This window comes from Micrasema longulum, unplaced genomic scaffold, assembly GCF_059751315.1.
Source record: "Micrasema longulum isolate JH-2025_06_02 unplaced genomic scaffold, ASM5975131v1 h1tg000215l, whole genome shotgun sequence".
Lineage (NCBI taxonomy): Eukaryota > Metazoa > Arthropoda > Insecta > Trichoptera > Brachycentridae > Micrasema > Micrasema longulum.
The window spans coordinates 84,026-99,365 of record NW_028277420.1 but is presented as its reverse complement, the minus strand read 5'-3'; the positions used below and the strand labels follow the sequence as shown (position 1 = coordinate 99,365).

At 30.4% G+C, this 15,340-nt stretch overlaps 1 long non-coding RNA gene across 1 annotated transcript in view; it reads left to right on the top strand.

The window, feature by feature from the left end:
• Window positions 1-14,348: 14,348 nt before the first annotated feature.
• The window catches only part of LOC148283609 (uncharacterized), a 67,131-nt gene continuing 66,139 nt past the window's right edge, over window positions 14,349-15,340 (top strand). Inside the window, exon 1 of the long non-coding RNA XR_015825548.1 lies at window positions 14,349-15,262. This is a non-coding gene — a long non-coding RNA (uncharacterized LOC148283609). The remainder of the gene's footprint in view (window positions 15,263-15,340) is intronic.

Sequence of the window (15,340 nt, the reverse complement as noted above, 5' to 3'; positions counted from 1 at the left end):
TTCGTTTGAAAATGCCCTAATAAGGCGAAACAATGAGGAACTTCAGCCCTACGGGAAATTGGATACAAAAAATGTTTTCTTACGCGGGTAAAAATTAGAGCATTAAATTGTACGGCAAAGTTTCTTGAAAATGTAAAGAAAAAATTATAAAAAATATTTTGATAAAAACGCACTACTTTAAATGACGTCACTGGTTCATGTGAATCAACCTATGATCTGAGAGCTATGGAAGATTTCCGGTCTGCTTGTCGCTTCTGGACCAATAGGAAGAACTGAATGGGAATAAGCGGAAATGAACCTCTGACGTCACACGCGGAGTTATTTCAGAAATACAAAACCTTAAAAAATCGTAGCGCCGATAATACGATATGTGAAAATTAAAAAAAAAAATTGACTTAGTTTAACAGTCTATTAACGAATAAAACATTTGAAAAAAACCACTGAACTTCCTCATTGTCACGAAGTTTTTATTTTTACATGTTTATATTTGTAAAAATAAAATAAAGTGTTCAGTAGACTCAAATCAGTGTTTGATTTCTAATTAAAAGTAATTTGCATGTTTAAAATACTAAATAGTTTATTTGATGTCACGACTATTTTCCAACAAATATTTCATAATGTTTCTTCACGTAGACCCAGAAATAAAGAAATTCTGTTCCTCGGTTATCATAAGACTAATTTATGGTTTCCATGCGCCTTTACCCAGAATGATTAGATTTGTAAATAAAAATCAAGATCTTAATTAATTTGGTGGTTAACAGATTTTTTTACAAATAAACTGAAAAAAATATTCCCAATATATTTACTGTATATTCGTAGAATTAACATGAATTCCATAATGCCCATCTAATGTGTTAACTTGTCTTTGCTTTTCTTTGTTGTATTGATTATATTATTTGTTATTGTATTATTATCGTTTTTCGTTGTATGATTTGTTTAAATTGGACGTTGTCTGTAAATTTGTTAAATAAAAAAATAAAAACAACAATTTCTTCTCTTTCTGATAAATAAATACATTACACAAAAATCTGTTATCTTTGAAACTCTACAGGGGTAAATATAATATTTTGTGTTCAAACATTTGAACAAATTAGCGTTTTTAAAATGAATTGGGCTGTTTTTAATCATGTTTATTATTTATTTAACAATTTATATACATAAACGATATGAATAAATATACAATATGGCGTCCATATTGCCTTAAGGCATTTTCTTCCTACTTACCCAAACCATTTAGTTGGAGAACACACAAGTACATGGACATATTCTAAGGAATTATACTGAATCTTAAAATTTTACACAAAAATTAAAACAAAAAATAACTAAAAAAAATTAACACTTAACTATGAAGAAAGGAGAGGAGGTGGAAAGGAAAAAAGAAGGAGAAAAAAACAACTAAAATATTTAGATAGTGACATTTGTCACATCGTAAACTAAATTCTCTACCTGTCTCAATTTCTCTCACCAAATTCAATCCTGTCCCGTTTGCACCTATATGAATTTTCGAAAAAACAAAGTAATAGTTACAATATTTTGAGTTTATTTAAATGTTTGTAGACAAAATACTAGAACCCAAAATACAGTAATAAAACCAATTGGTCCAAGAAAGAGTTAAAAAACGGAAAATTATTTTCAGGCGTTGCCAAGTATGTGAAATTAATTTACGTATTTTACAGTTTTAAAATATGCAGAGTTTCTTTGTTTCAGGTCCCAAATTGCAAGGAAATTCCTGTGTTTAGGAAGGACCTCCTTTTTTACATGCGTTTTTTTTTATTTCATTAAATGATGCTCAATAAATTCAAATAATAATAATAACATCAAAAAAATTCAAAATAAATATAAACTAGAAAACATGCAGGTAATAATAATATAAATTGGAAAATAAACCATTAATTATTAGAAATTAAAACATAAATGTAAATTTGAAAACATACAGATAATAATAAAAATTAAAGCATAAATATAAATTAGCAAATATACCATTAATAGTTAAGAAATAAGAGATAAATATTATAAATTAGAAAACATACCGATAATAATAAAAATTGAAGCATGAATACAAATTATAAAATATAGCATTAGTAATTAAGAAATTAAACATAAATTGGAAATAATTCAATCAGATGAATCTCTTCATAACAATAAAGGCTTTAGCTTTTTGAATTGAAGAAATATGGATGTTCAAACACAGCAAAATGGTAAATGTTACATAAAAAAAAACTGTTTTTACACTGCAATACTTCATAGTCTCTGGACAAGCCCTTGAAACTTGACTATCTTGATTTCATGTGACAAAAATGATCGAAATGTATTGCAATTGCAGTGCCTAATGCACTTTATGGCACGGAAAAAGAATGATATTGAAATATTTCACCAGCCACCATTAAAAAAATAATAAATTTTTATTTAGTTAATTAATTGGCACTTAATTACCAATTAACTGTACTAAGCTATAACAAAGGTGGAATTAATAAGGAAATGAGTACTGATATAAACTTTATCGAGTACTAGAATTGCCTTGTTGAAAATACTCGATAGCGTTAAGGTAATTAAGTAGTTTGGAGCTTATCGTCTTCCTTATTACCATTATATCGAGTGTACTTCACTCATGAACGTTTTATGGAATTCCATTGGGTACATGAGGTCTAGGAAAATTTAAATTTCTAAAAATTTTAGGTAGGTACCTAAATACATACAGAGTCTTCGTTTAAAAGAAAAAATACGGAACAACAATTTTAATAAAATAAATTAAAAAAAATGCTTTTTGTCCTGATAAATTGGTAAAGGTATAAACAGTAGGTAGTTGCGTGATAAGACATTACTGATCTTATGAAATTCAATAGAGTACCTATAGATTTAGGTACAAATGTAAATATTTTAGGGATTGAATTTGATTAAAAATGTATGTTTGGTTTATATCTACATTAAAAAATTACAAAGACAGCGGGATTTTCTTTTTAAATGAAATAATCGTGTCCAAGTTTATTTGACTTGTTTTATTTTATTTATAAATTTTTTTAAAAATTTTATTTGGGAAATCAACAGTTCTACATACATATTTTTAGTAAACAAACAAATATAGTGTATAAACTCAGAACTAATGACAGATTTCCACATAGTATACAAGGTTAGTAAAGAAAATATATTACAAATCAAGTAAATACATACAATTTATACATATAAAAATGTTATTTTCATGTACTCAATAATCAAAGATTTTTTAAATATTTATTTTAAGAACATTAAGTTACTGTAAATTGGGCGGGATAAGGACAAGAAAGCTTGAATGCTTGTACATAAAAATCAATCTTATTGCAAAATAAAGATATGTTAATTTTTAAATATTTTTTTTTTGGATTTTTTTTATTAACCGTTACGGATTATAACATTTGCTTTACAAAAATTACATTTATTTTTTTATTTATAATCCGCTGTTGATAATAATATTTTTTACGCCTTTTGAAAAGAGTCTTTTGTTTAGTATTGTCTGGTAGTTTATTTCAGTCAATTTCAGTCCCTGATATATAAGTCTCGATTGTCCTTGTCTAGTTTTGGAATGTTGTCTGTGATATTGTTCTGATATTCTTGTATTATGTCAATGTTTATTACAATTTTTTCAAGTTTTAGTTCTGGTATCAGTGGCTAACTTGTGAATAAATTTTCAAGATTCTAATTGAAAAAGTTAATTAACATATCATTTAGTTTTTTTAAGAATTCTTTAGTTGCTGTTAGATAAGGGAGGTCGTATACAAGCTTAAATATTTTATTTTACTGTCGTTGTAGTCTGTTTGTTTCATCATCATCATTCCATGTCCGCTCAGCAGTTGGAGCATATGGTGTCCACAAAGAGCTTCCATGCATCTCTATCAGCTGCTAGCTCCTGTTCGTCCTCCCATGTCAGGTTCGCGTCCCGTATTTCCGACATGAACTGCCGACGATCAGTCAGCAGTGGAATCCAGGACAACAAGAACCTGTCTTGTAGAGTAGACAGGCGTGGTTAAGGCTCTCAAGAGACATCTGCAGTATATGGTCCAGCCAACCGTATCGCGTCCGCTTGATGACAGTTGTCACCGGAGTTTGCTGCATGTGTTCTCTAATTACTTAATTTCTCACAAAGTCAAATCACCGCACACCAAAGATTCTTCTAACACATTTTTTCTTTAAACGCAGTATTTTTTATTTTGGGTCCTAGTGAGGTGCCACGACACGCATCCGTAGATGAGAATAGGAGTTATGCAGGCGTTGTAAAGGCGGCATTTGGTTTTCACTGAGTAAATATCAGATTTCCAAATGGCCTTTATATCGTTGTATGTGGCACCTGTTACTCCTAGCTGCACTCCCAGCTATTTTTGATATCTGCTATTTTCTGTAACATAAACTCTAAGGTATTTGAAATTCTCGACCCTTTCGATAATTTTGTTTGAAGACAAAAATATTTGAGTTTTGAAAGAATTATACTTTTGAAAATCGTATTAAGTCAGGTTTCTTGCTGTACCGCTCGTTGATATCATTCCGCGTACTTCATTGAGGTCTTAAGTTCTCGCTGTTATTTTGTGAAGATTAATGCTTTATCTTTATATAAAATTCTTAAACGGCTTAACTGATTTACGTGCGGTTTTCAGTGAAATGTAGATCTTTGCGCTGCGCATGTTCGTAGATATTTAAATATTCAATCGAGTTTTTTTTTTAAAGTTAGGAGCATAAGTGTTTTATTCATCGATCAACCAGGATTGCATTAGACGAGAATGCGTTTAGTTTTTTTTTGTGTATTTGAGTGGGTCCCTGGGTGGTTTAGATACACAATTGGACCCTGCGTGGCACTGCGATCTACATGTCAAATTTCACTTGGTATTTAGTTGATCGAAAATTCGAAATTTTCGAGGTTTTGCATTTGCTGAACTAGCTAATAGCAGCGAAGCAAACGTTCGGACAAGACAACGTCTGTATTTCATAAATTGTAAAGAACATATAATTTGAAATATTGTCCATGGCTAGCGACTACTTTCTCCCATCTTTCTGGCAGCATACAAATACCATCTCGAAAGAAAAACTCATCTTTTGCGGTCATCATCGAATAGAGCCATTTTAAAAATCTTAATTCGAATGGAAGTGCTGCGCAGCCAGGCCACGAGTCATCGATCGGAAAAAGTGCCGATGGGAAGGAACAATGTCCGGTGAATACGGCGGGCGGAGTAGGACTTACCATTTGAGCGTTTCCAAGTATGTTTTGACTGGCCTGGCAACATGCGGCCGTTGCTGAAAAATATTTTGTCGTGTCTCTCTTCGTATTGCGGCCGTTTTTCTTCCAATGTTCGGCTCAATTGCACCAATTGTAAGATATAGGATGATATGTAAGTAAGTTGTGAATTTAGGAAGTTTTGAACAATGCATTCTGACATAATTCATAACCAAGTATCATTAATAAAAAAACTTTTTTCCATTAGCCATATTTTAAGCAAACGTCTCACTCCTGTATTTATCTCACTAGTCTTAATCTTGTTTGGTAACATGTTACACATTTAAGGTGTACTCTATTGCAATGTCTTTTTGCCATATTCATTACAATATTTAGGAACAGCTAACCCTTCCATTCTAGTAAACCTGGTGTTGTAATCATGTACTTTTTTGGGTTTATATTTGGAGTGAAAAAATCTGCAATGAACTACTTTGAAACGTCTCAGGTTAATGTTCTGTTATATCATATAATCGCGCCACTTGTCTGACGGCAGATGAACGCTCAAAATGGTCTGGTTTACTGGATTAATTTTCCTTTTTTACTTTGCCACCGAACCCTAAACACAACAAATGCCATTACCCACCTTGTACTGGGTTCTGACACCTTTATTGTCTGGAACTTCGGTCACGGCAGTCAGGATCACACCAGATGTTGTGGTCAGGAAGGAAGGGCACTTGACGATTACACGACACAGTGGATTTAAAGGGTTATTGATTGCAAAAATAACTTATTCACGATCGCGGTGAGAATATCAAAAGCACATGCACACACAGTTCAGTCGTTATTATGGGACCGGGACAATAATTGGTACCCACGGTAGGCATTGCAACATCTTAACCAGGGCTCAGTAGATTGCAAATAAATTTTAACGCCTCATTCTAGTAAATGTCCACACATATAGTAAATGTGGCGTAACCATCATATATCTGTATATTAATAAAAGTGTTTTGACAGATTTCCGGTTTCTGCGTAGCCACGTTATCCAATACTTAACGTGTTTTGACAGGTACGGAGTTCTCTTTTTAAATGTGAGGAAAATTTAACAAAATGATCTTTAAATTTTTTTTTAAGGAAACCGATGAACTTCTTCATAATACAAAGCGTTGCAGTTAATAAATATTAGTAATTATATCGAGATTTATATGAAAATATGTTATGTAATTATTCGTTCGCCTACTCACTCGTGACTACGCACGGTTCTCCGGAGTCCCTGTATATATTCACTATGATGTATTGCTCCGATAAATAAATCAATCACATATTAAATTACAGCGGAGCAGTGATCAGATGATCGGACCAATCGCCCTGAGCGAACTGAATTTCTGGATCAAATTATCCGTTCATTAGATTTACTAAGTAAAATTCCTTTCAAAACATTCACGATCAAATACTGTGCTCTGACGTCATAATTATTGTTTAGGCCATCGTGCTTGATTTAAACGTTGATTTTATGCATTTTTAAAAAACTATATTCGAATTATCTATGGTGAAATGGATGTTGATAAATAAATAATTATAATAATAATAATCAAAGTTTATTGACAAAAATAACAATAACTTTATCTACAACATAAACACTTAGGTGATAGATTTCTCTGGATCATGTCTAGTCTGCCTAACTAGGTACAACCTGTTTTAAGGCAGACATTTTTATGCAAAAATAAACAATAACATTACTACCTACTTGTTAATATACCAAACAGTCATACAATATTAATTTATTAGGAATTTATTTTTAGTAAATTTTCCGATTTTTCTCGACCTAAATCCAGTAACCAATTTTTTACAAATTTGTTAATAATATTAACAATGATGTAATAACTTATATTTTCATATAAGTTATTCATTTTAAAATACTCCGCTTCAACTTATTTATTTCCATCTATTTATTAAGATAATTAAAAAAATAGCACTCTACGAAGAATACAGATTACCTATAATGACAGTTTTAGTGACATCGACATACTACATTGTAAATACCATATTTTAATCAGATCAGTTAAAGACATTTTAAATTTATCTCCTGCTTGACTTTTAACTTTTAATTTGATTCTTAATTTTGTCTTTCAATTTTAACTTTTTAATTTTAATTCTTAATTTTAACTTTTATTTAAACTTTTCATTTTAATTTTAACTTTTACTTTTAATTTTAATCATTTGATTTCAACTCTTAATTTATACTTACCTACATCTACTACCTGCATCGAATAATTTATTGTCAGTTGTGATTTTTTTTTTTTTACAATTCAATTGAAATGTTCATGGAAGCAGAGAGAGAGGGAGGAAAGTAGAGTAGCTTTACAATGTCTTCTCCTTTTTATGAACTTTTTATGTAATATTTTTATTTTTACTTTTTTAGAATAAAATTATTTTTCCCCTCTTCTCCTGCATTCATTAGTGTGAAATCTGTAATTGGTCTTACTTTTTAAAATTGTTAATTTGTTCCTTGTTTTATATAAAGACTGTATGATTTCATTAATAAATAAATAAATAATATTTAGTTTTAAATAAAATATCCTTACACTGTATAATATTCACCAGTCTGAAGATGTCCATTAGAGGGTGAAAGCGCTAATTAGTCAAATAAATAAGTGGAAGTCTACCAAGTATTTTTTAATTAATAACTTATTTGTAAATAAAATTATTTTACAGAGAGGGAAAACATTTTTGAGAAGAGAATATGGAAGTCCAGGCATTTACTGGGCTTATGATCTGTCATTGGCCTGTTTAAATGGCCACTTTACACACTGTGTAACATTCACCACTCTGCCCATGTTTCATCCCTAGGGAGGAAATCCAGCCAGTCTGCAAGTATTTGGACACACTCAAACATTGTTATATGTAAATATAAGTAATTACAATGGAATTCCATCAAGAATTGTCAATAAATAATTTAAATAAAACATTAACAATGTTTTGGGTCTGTCCAAATATTTGCTTGTTTGTCGGCCTCGTGGTGTAATGGTCAGCGCATTTGTCTACCATGCAAGAGGTCACGGGTTCGATTCTCGACATGGTTGATATGAAAACTTTATTTAAAATAGTGTTTTCACACCAGAATATTTCATAGCCCCCGGACTGGTACCGGAAGCGTAAGATTGATCATCTTACTTTCATGTAACAAAAATGATCAAGATACGCTGCGATTGGTGTATCAATGCAGTGCCCTATTCACTATTAGGTGCGGAAAGGGAATGACGATGACGAAATGTTTGTTGACAAGCTGTATTTCCTCCCTTGGGAGTTATTTAGATTAAAATTTGTTGCAACAGAGAGGGAAACAGTTTTTGAGAAAAGACTATGGAAGTCTAGCCATTTACAGGACTTATGACCTGTCATTCACTAGTTTAAGTGGTTGGTTTAAGCGTCTAGGTGACGACTCCCAAGGGAGGAAATCCAGCCTGTCTACAAACATTTAGACGTACTTAAAACATTGTTGATTGAACTGACCAGTATAAGGAGTATAATATTTAAAAAATAATTTTCAAGCGTTGTCTAGTAGGTGAAATGGTTTAACCAAATGAATCACACCCACATACATGATAAAGATTTCAGCTCTTTAATTTCACAAAAGTCAACAGATGAAAGCGTTAGGGAAATGTGGATGTTTTTTTTATTATTTATTTACAATTTTAAAAACCCGTTAGGGTTGCTTTAGAAATTTAATATTGTCTAGTCATTTTATGTCTCGTCTAGTCTAGTTAGTTCAGTCATCATGTGCTTTTTCAGATTGATTTTAAATTTGTCTCCAGTAAAAGTTTTCAAGTAGTAAGGTAGGTCGTTGTAGTGTTTAAATCCATTATGTAGTATTTTTGACTGTCCTGTGTTGGTCTTTGCTTTTTCAATATGATAGTTTTGTTGTTGTCTGGTGTTATATTTGTGTATGTCAGCATTTTTGACTAATATTATGTCGTCGTTTTGTATGTTTCCCAGTGTTATTTTGTGCACAATTTTTAAGGTCCCAATTTTAGTCAAGTAGTTTATGTCAAACTGGTGTGTTTTTTTGTACAGTTCAGTCGTAGAGGTCAAGTAGGGTAGGTTGTATGTTAGTTTAAGGATTTTATTTTGTTGTCTTTGTATTCTTGTTATGTCTGTCTTAACATAGGCAGAATGGTAAATGCTACACAGTGCGTGAAATGCCCACTTAAAACAGCCAATGACAGGTCATAAGCCCAGGGCTGATGCCTAGACTTCAATACCCCTTTTTAAAAATGTTTTTCCCTCTCTGTTCACCGTAGTATACATAGTGTTTACGAATATACTATCCATACTACGGCGATGGTAAGGGCGAAAGTGTATTTTAGTATTTGCATGTTGGTGTAGTGAGTGTCCTGACGAAGAGACGGGTACGTCTCGAAACCGATAGACATAAAAAGTGGTTTGATACTTATTCTTACTAACATTAATTAAGATGTTTTACCACAGACTTAATACTTAGATCATAAATAATAAAAAAACTATGTTTGAAGTTTGAAAAAAGTCATGGATTTTTTCTATGAGAAACAAAATACATTTAAAAAACAAATAAAAAAATACTACTCTCATAATTTCGTTTTAATCTATTTGCATTGATATATTTCACTCGATTCGTTTCACCCCAATTAAAAAACAATTACCTCCTCCCCTGCCCCTACCCCACCGTAAACCCAACCACCACCCCTATTCTTTTCGACACACTGTAATCTGTTTGCTGTCTCTTTTATATATCATGCATGTTTAGTTGTTTAACAACTCTGAAGAGGGCAACATGTTATTGCCGAAACTAGGCGGTTGTATAAATAAATTATTGGTACAAAAAACAAAGTTATTAGATTTCTAAAAAAATATATAAGTAACTTAGATCCAAAAAGTAAATGCTACAAACATTTAAAAAAATATATTTCAATATTTCAGCATTTATTTAGTGTATAAAAAACAGTAAGTTTGTTTTTTCATTTATATAATGTTTCTTGGTAACGAAAGGAAATTAAGTCTAAATGATTATTTGAGCTTCTGTGAGGAAGAGAAATATCAAAATAAGTTAAATAAATAATCAGTACAATTAGGCAAACCGAAACTGAATCTGTGTAAGAAAGTGCCTATTTAAAAAAAAAAATATCATGATGTATTTTGACGATTTATCTGTTTCCAACAGTTTTTTTATATATTTTTTTTATTCGTTAAAAGACTATCAAATTATTTTATTAAAAACATTTTTATGTATAATATAATCCAATTACTTCAAAAGTTCTTTTCGGTGAGTTCTGCTGATTGGTGAATTGGCTTTCCGTTAGCAAAAAATCTATCACAACAGTATCATTGGTTTATTCGGAAAAACTTATGGCATCGTTCAAAGTAGTTCGTTTGAATTTAAAAAAAAACTACCAGTATAATTTTTTTCATACAAGTTTAGGAAACGTCGCCGTTTAATTTTATGCTCTAATTTACACTGCGCGTATTTTTTTTTTTAAATCTGTAGCATTGAAATCTTAATTCTATTTTATTTCATAAGGGTGCGTATTTTAAATACGGTATATAATATAAATATACGCCGTGATAACACTGGCGCTTGTTCAGTCCTACCCAGACTTAGTGCTGCACCATAAATACATCAAAACACGCTTACGTAATTTAATTTACAAACAACCTTATTTTATCGCCTGTAATTCTATTCGTCCGCCTTCATAGTCTATTTTATTATGTACAATTACAATAGTTAAATAGCTCATTACTCATTACCAACATTATTTTCAGAATATCAAAATCATTCTAAAGATTCTGTTTGGAAATTTAGCAATATTTTAATTTATAATTAAGGCATTCATTTTGCGGTAAAATATTTTATTGAATGTTGGTAAATACCTAGGTGTCAACATATATCTCGACACTTAATATTATAGATAGTTATATATAATTTCATTGGAAATCTCGACTCATACAGGGCTGTAACTAGCTTGTTTAAGTGATCACTTTACTCATTCTGTAACATTCACAATTCTTTCTATTATATCTGATTCTTCTAAAAAACCAACATCAATACATAATTTCAAAATATATAATTTTTTACATTAGAAAAAATTAATTAATTACAATATTTATTTATTTATTTTATTTATTTAATTTTACAATACGCCCAAGGGGCATTTAAAAAAAATAAACAGGTATGTACAAACATAGTAAGTAATAATGTTAATAATAAACAACGCTTTTTTAAAATAAAAATAAAAACAATAAAAAGCATACTGTCATGCAAAATAAAAAGTGAAACTTTAAAGATTAAAAAAGAAAAAAAAAATTATTTATTAAAAAATATTATATTATTATTTAAACGAAAAAATAATAATATTTAAACACATACTTATACGTATAAAAAAATGGTATTAAAGAATTATTGTTAAAACCAATAATGAAAATTAGTTTACAGTAAGTATATATAACTAAATTGTTAAGTGTCCTCGGCACGGGAAACCCCAGTGAGGTCACATTATTTTTATTATTAATTATAGTTTGTAAGCGAAAAAAATATGAATAAATAAATAAGAAATATAAGATAATAATATAATATATGTAATATACATAAATACTAGACATATTCAAATTCTGAAGAGTGCGAATATTTGGAATAATTCCGATTTAAATCTCACTTTTTGTTGTTGTTTGGAGTAAATGTTATAAATAATAATCTCTCACTCAAAAAAAACGCTACAGAAACTACAAAAAATTTACAGAAATATGATATCTACGTAAAAATATTGGTTAGTAAGCGATTCAAATTAAAAAGTAAAGAATAAGCCATAAAAGTATAACAGTCAGCTGTGGCGGACTGTTATACTTATATATAATTTTATCAGACAAAAATCACTCTGATTTAACTTCGATACTACGATAATAAGGCTCAATTGTGCGCTATTATAAAAGACAGACGCAATCAATCAATTTTAGAATATTAATATTATAAATTGATTTGAACAAAAAAGTAAATAAGTATTCAAAGACAACTAATTTTAGTAAATATATGTATACAACCACTTACCGACTTTTTTAGTCTACTGGTTTCGAGATGTACCCGTCTCTTTGTCAGGACACTCACTACATCAACATGCAAATACTAAAATACACCTCCACCTACGCCATTACCGTAGTATATATAAATAGAAATATATATATATTTGGCTTTAATTTTTTTAAAAACCAACTTAACTTTTAAACACAGTTCTATATTTTATTACTTTATATTGATTTTTTTAAAATTTTATGTTGTTAATACACTCATCTTTTTATTTTTATACCAACTATACTTCTTAACACTGTTCCTATATTTTATTTCTCTATATTGTGTTTAAAAAAAAAAATCTATGTTGTTTATATACTCATCTTCTTTTTTTTATACCAACTTTACCTCTTAACACTGTTCTATCTTTTGTTGCTTTATATTGTATTTTTTAAATTTAATGTTGTTTATATACTTATATTTTGTAAAACTTTCATGTATGTAAAAGCCTTATGGGCGTGAAAAAATAATAAAATAAAAAAATAAAATATATATAGTATTTCCAAAAATACATAAATCACATGCAGATTTATAGAGATGCAAACACCACCTTGTCAAAGCATGTACTAAGCTTAGTTCAAAATATTAAATCGTAATTTATAACTTTGTATTTAACTTTAATTTTGTACAAATTAGCTACGGCCGTTAGTTATAATAATAAATAAATAAATTGGTGCAGAGTTAAAAGGGGGGGGGGGGTAGAGGTAGGGTTACCCGATTGGTTATTTTTTAATTCAAAAAGAAGGCTGTGCGAAAACTTATTTTATTATTTATTACGGGAATATAATTTTTTAAGGCTTTTTTTATGTGAAAAATCTCCGTATTATTTAATCTCGAACAATGTCTCGAAACCGGTAGGCTAAAAAAGTCGGTAAGTGCTTATATGCTAATGTTATTATGCTAGTATGCTAATATTATTATGCTTATATTTACTAACATTAGTTAAAATGTTTGACCACAAAGTTAAAGCTTTAAACATAAATAATATTATACAAAGACAAATTGAATAAAATAGTTTAAACTTCAAATTATCAAAAAAATACTCTAAAATTTTATTACGTTGCCTAGATACAGAAAGTCAGTATTAAGTTTTAATACCAATTACCGATAAATTTTAATGTGTGAGGTACAATTTTTTATGCTTAAAGATATATTTTAATTTTTAAAATTTATATTTAACGTTTTTTATGTCCTAAATACTAAAATAAAATAAGGTTTAAATCGTTTTTGAAAATATATATGCTTTACTTTGCTACCATTACAAATTCTTATTTTTGGTTTTTTGTGTTCTTTTAATTTATTTTCGACTTAATATTATGTTATTATTTTAAATTTGCGTACTGTACCTATGAACATGTACACAAATGCCAATAAAGTGGCATACATAAAAAAACATTTAATGCATTAAAATATTTATTTATTGATCAACCCTTTTATTGATAGTAAGCTTTATATACCCATAATAATTTTGGTCAAAAAAAAATTACTGCTCTTGTTAAAAAAAATGTTTTATTTAATGTCTTATATAATTATTTCTCTTTGCAAAAACTGAACTGTAAATGGAAAACTGAGAGTATGAAAAACACGACATTAACTTGGGGTGCCTTAGGCTACATGTGGACTGGAATGCCTTATTTCTTAAAAACAATGCAGCACATGCAGCAAAAATGTTAAAACACCAAGACAGTTATTTTATCACAACCTAATTTTATTTACGCTCTTTTGTTTATAAATTCTACTTTATAACCCGTTTCTATCTCTCGGAGGATGGCCAGTAATCCTTGGGAGTAAAATATAAGACACAGTTCTATATAAATATGGGAACTTCATTTGAGATTTTCTTGATTTAGTATTTATAGAAACAAGGTGTTCCGAATAAAATATGACAATTAGTTAACCCGAATTACAAAAATGTGATTTGTAAATGGTTCATATGATGAATACTTTTGTTTTAAGGCTTTATTCAAGTTGGAATTTTTTTTAAGACGTCGGCCATCTTGATTTTAAAGCGTGTGCCCGGCAGCGAAAAGACAAGTATGTCCGTCGTGTGCAATGGCACCTCTCGTCTCTCGTTCTGTGTTCAGTTCAGTAAAGCCGCGGTTTTCTTCTCGGCCGTACGGCAGGTCGCCATCTTGCGTTCTGTCCGCTCGTCGGTATCACATTTACTTGTCAACCGTTCGGAAACGAAAACTCCCTCGATTCGGCTTTCAAAGTACAAAAGCTCACGGGCGGGTGTTAGAAGAGTAATATAGCCATGTAATTACAACTCTGGGGCGGTTATTTTGTTGAAATGTCGCGAGTTCGGACGTCTCTGCCAATGTTGAGAACTGTTATCGGAATGTAACTTCACTCGGTGTGCTTGTGTGTACTGTTTTGTACATGTTGTGTCTCTTTCGAGAAGATAGCGGAGAAAACGTCAAGAAAGAGAGAGTCGAAGAGTGTCGAGTGATAAAAACTGTTGCTCTGTCGGTTATTGTGTATGTGTGCGTGTCTCGTCTGTCATACTTTATACTTTAACTGCAATAAGTACCCATTATTACTAAACTTGTATGTGTCTGATTATAAAGATTCTCCGGAAACCCGTCGCATCTAGTCTTCGCAATTTACGCCTTTGAACTGCTATAAATACGTAGATATTCCACCAACGTACACGAAGATTTTTATTTACCTCAAGTACTATCAAACTAGTAAAATTATGCTTTTGTGAAGTAAATTAAAACATAAAAACGCTACAAAATCATGACTGCTATCGATTGCGCAATTATATGACAGATGTCGCCGTATTTAGAGATAAAAACACATATCTGTCAGTGACATTTGGATAAAATTGTAATTCTTTATAAGAATAAGTGTATTGTAATAATCAGTGTACATATTTGTGTGTGAGCAGTTGATAAAAGTGGTCGCCAGTCGCCAGAATTGCGACATTAGAAGGACCATCAATAGGCCGTAGTGTGGAATGCGGTCCGCTTGACAACTTGAACCGAAGCGCGAAGGTAGGAACTATTTTATGCATTTGAGCTCTGGAATTCGTTCATAATACAACCCTGAATACTGAATACCTCGCGGTGCAG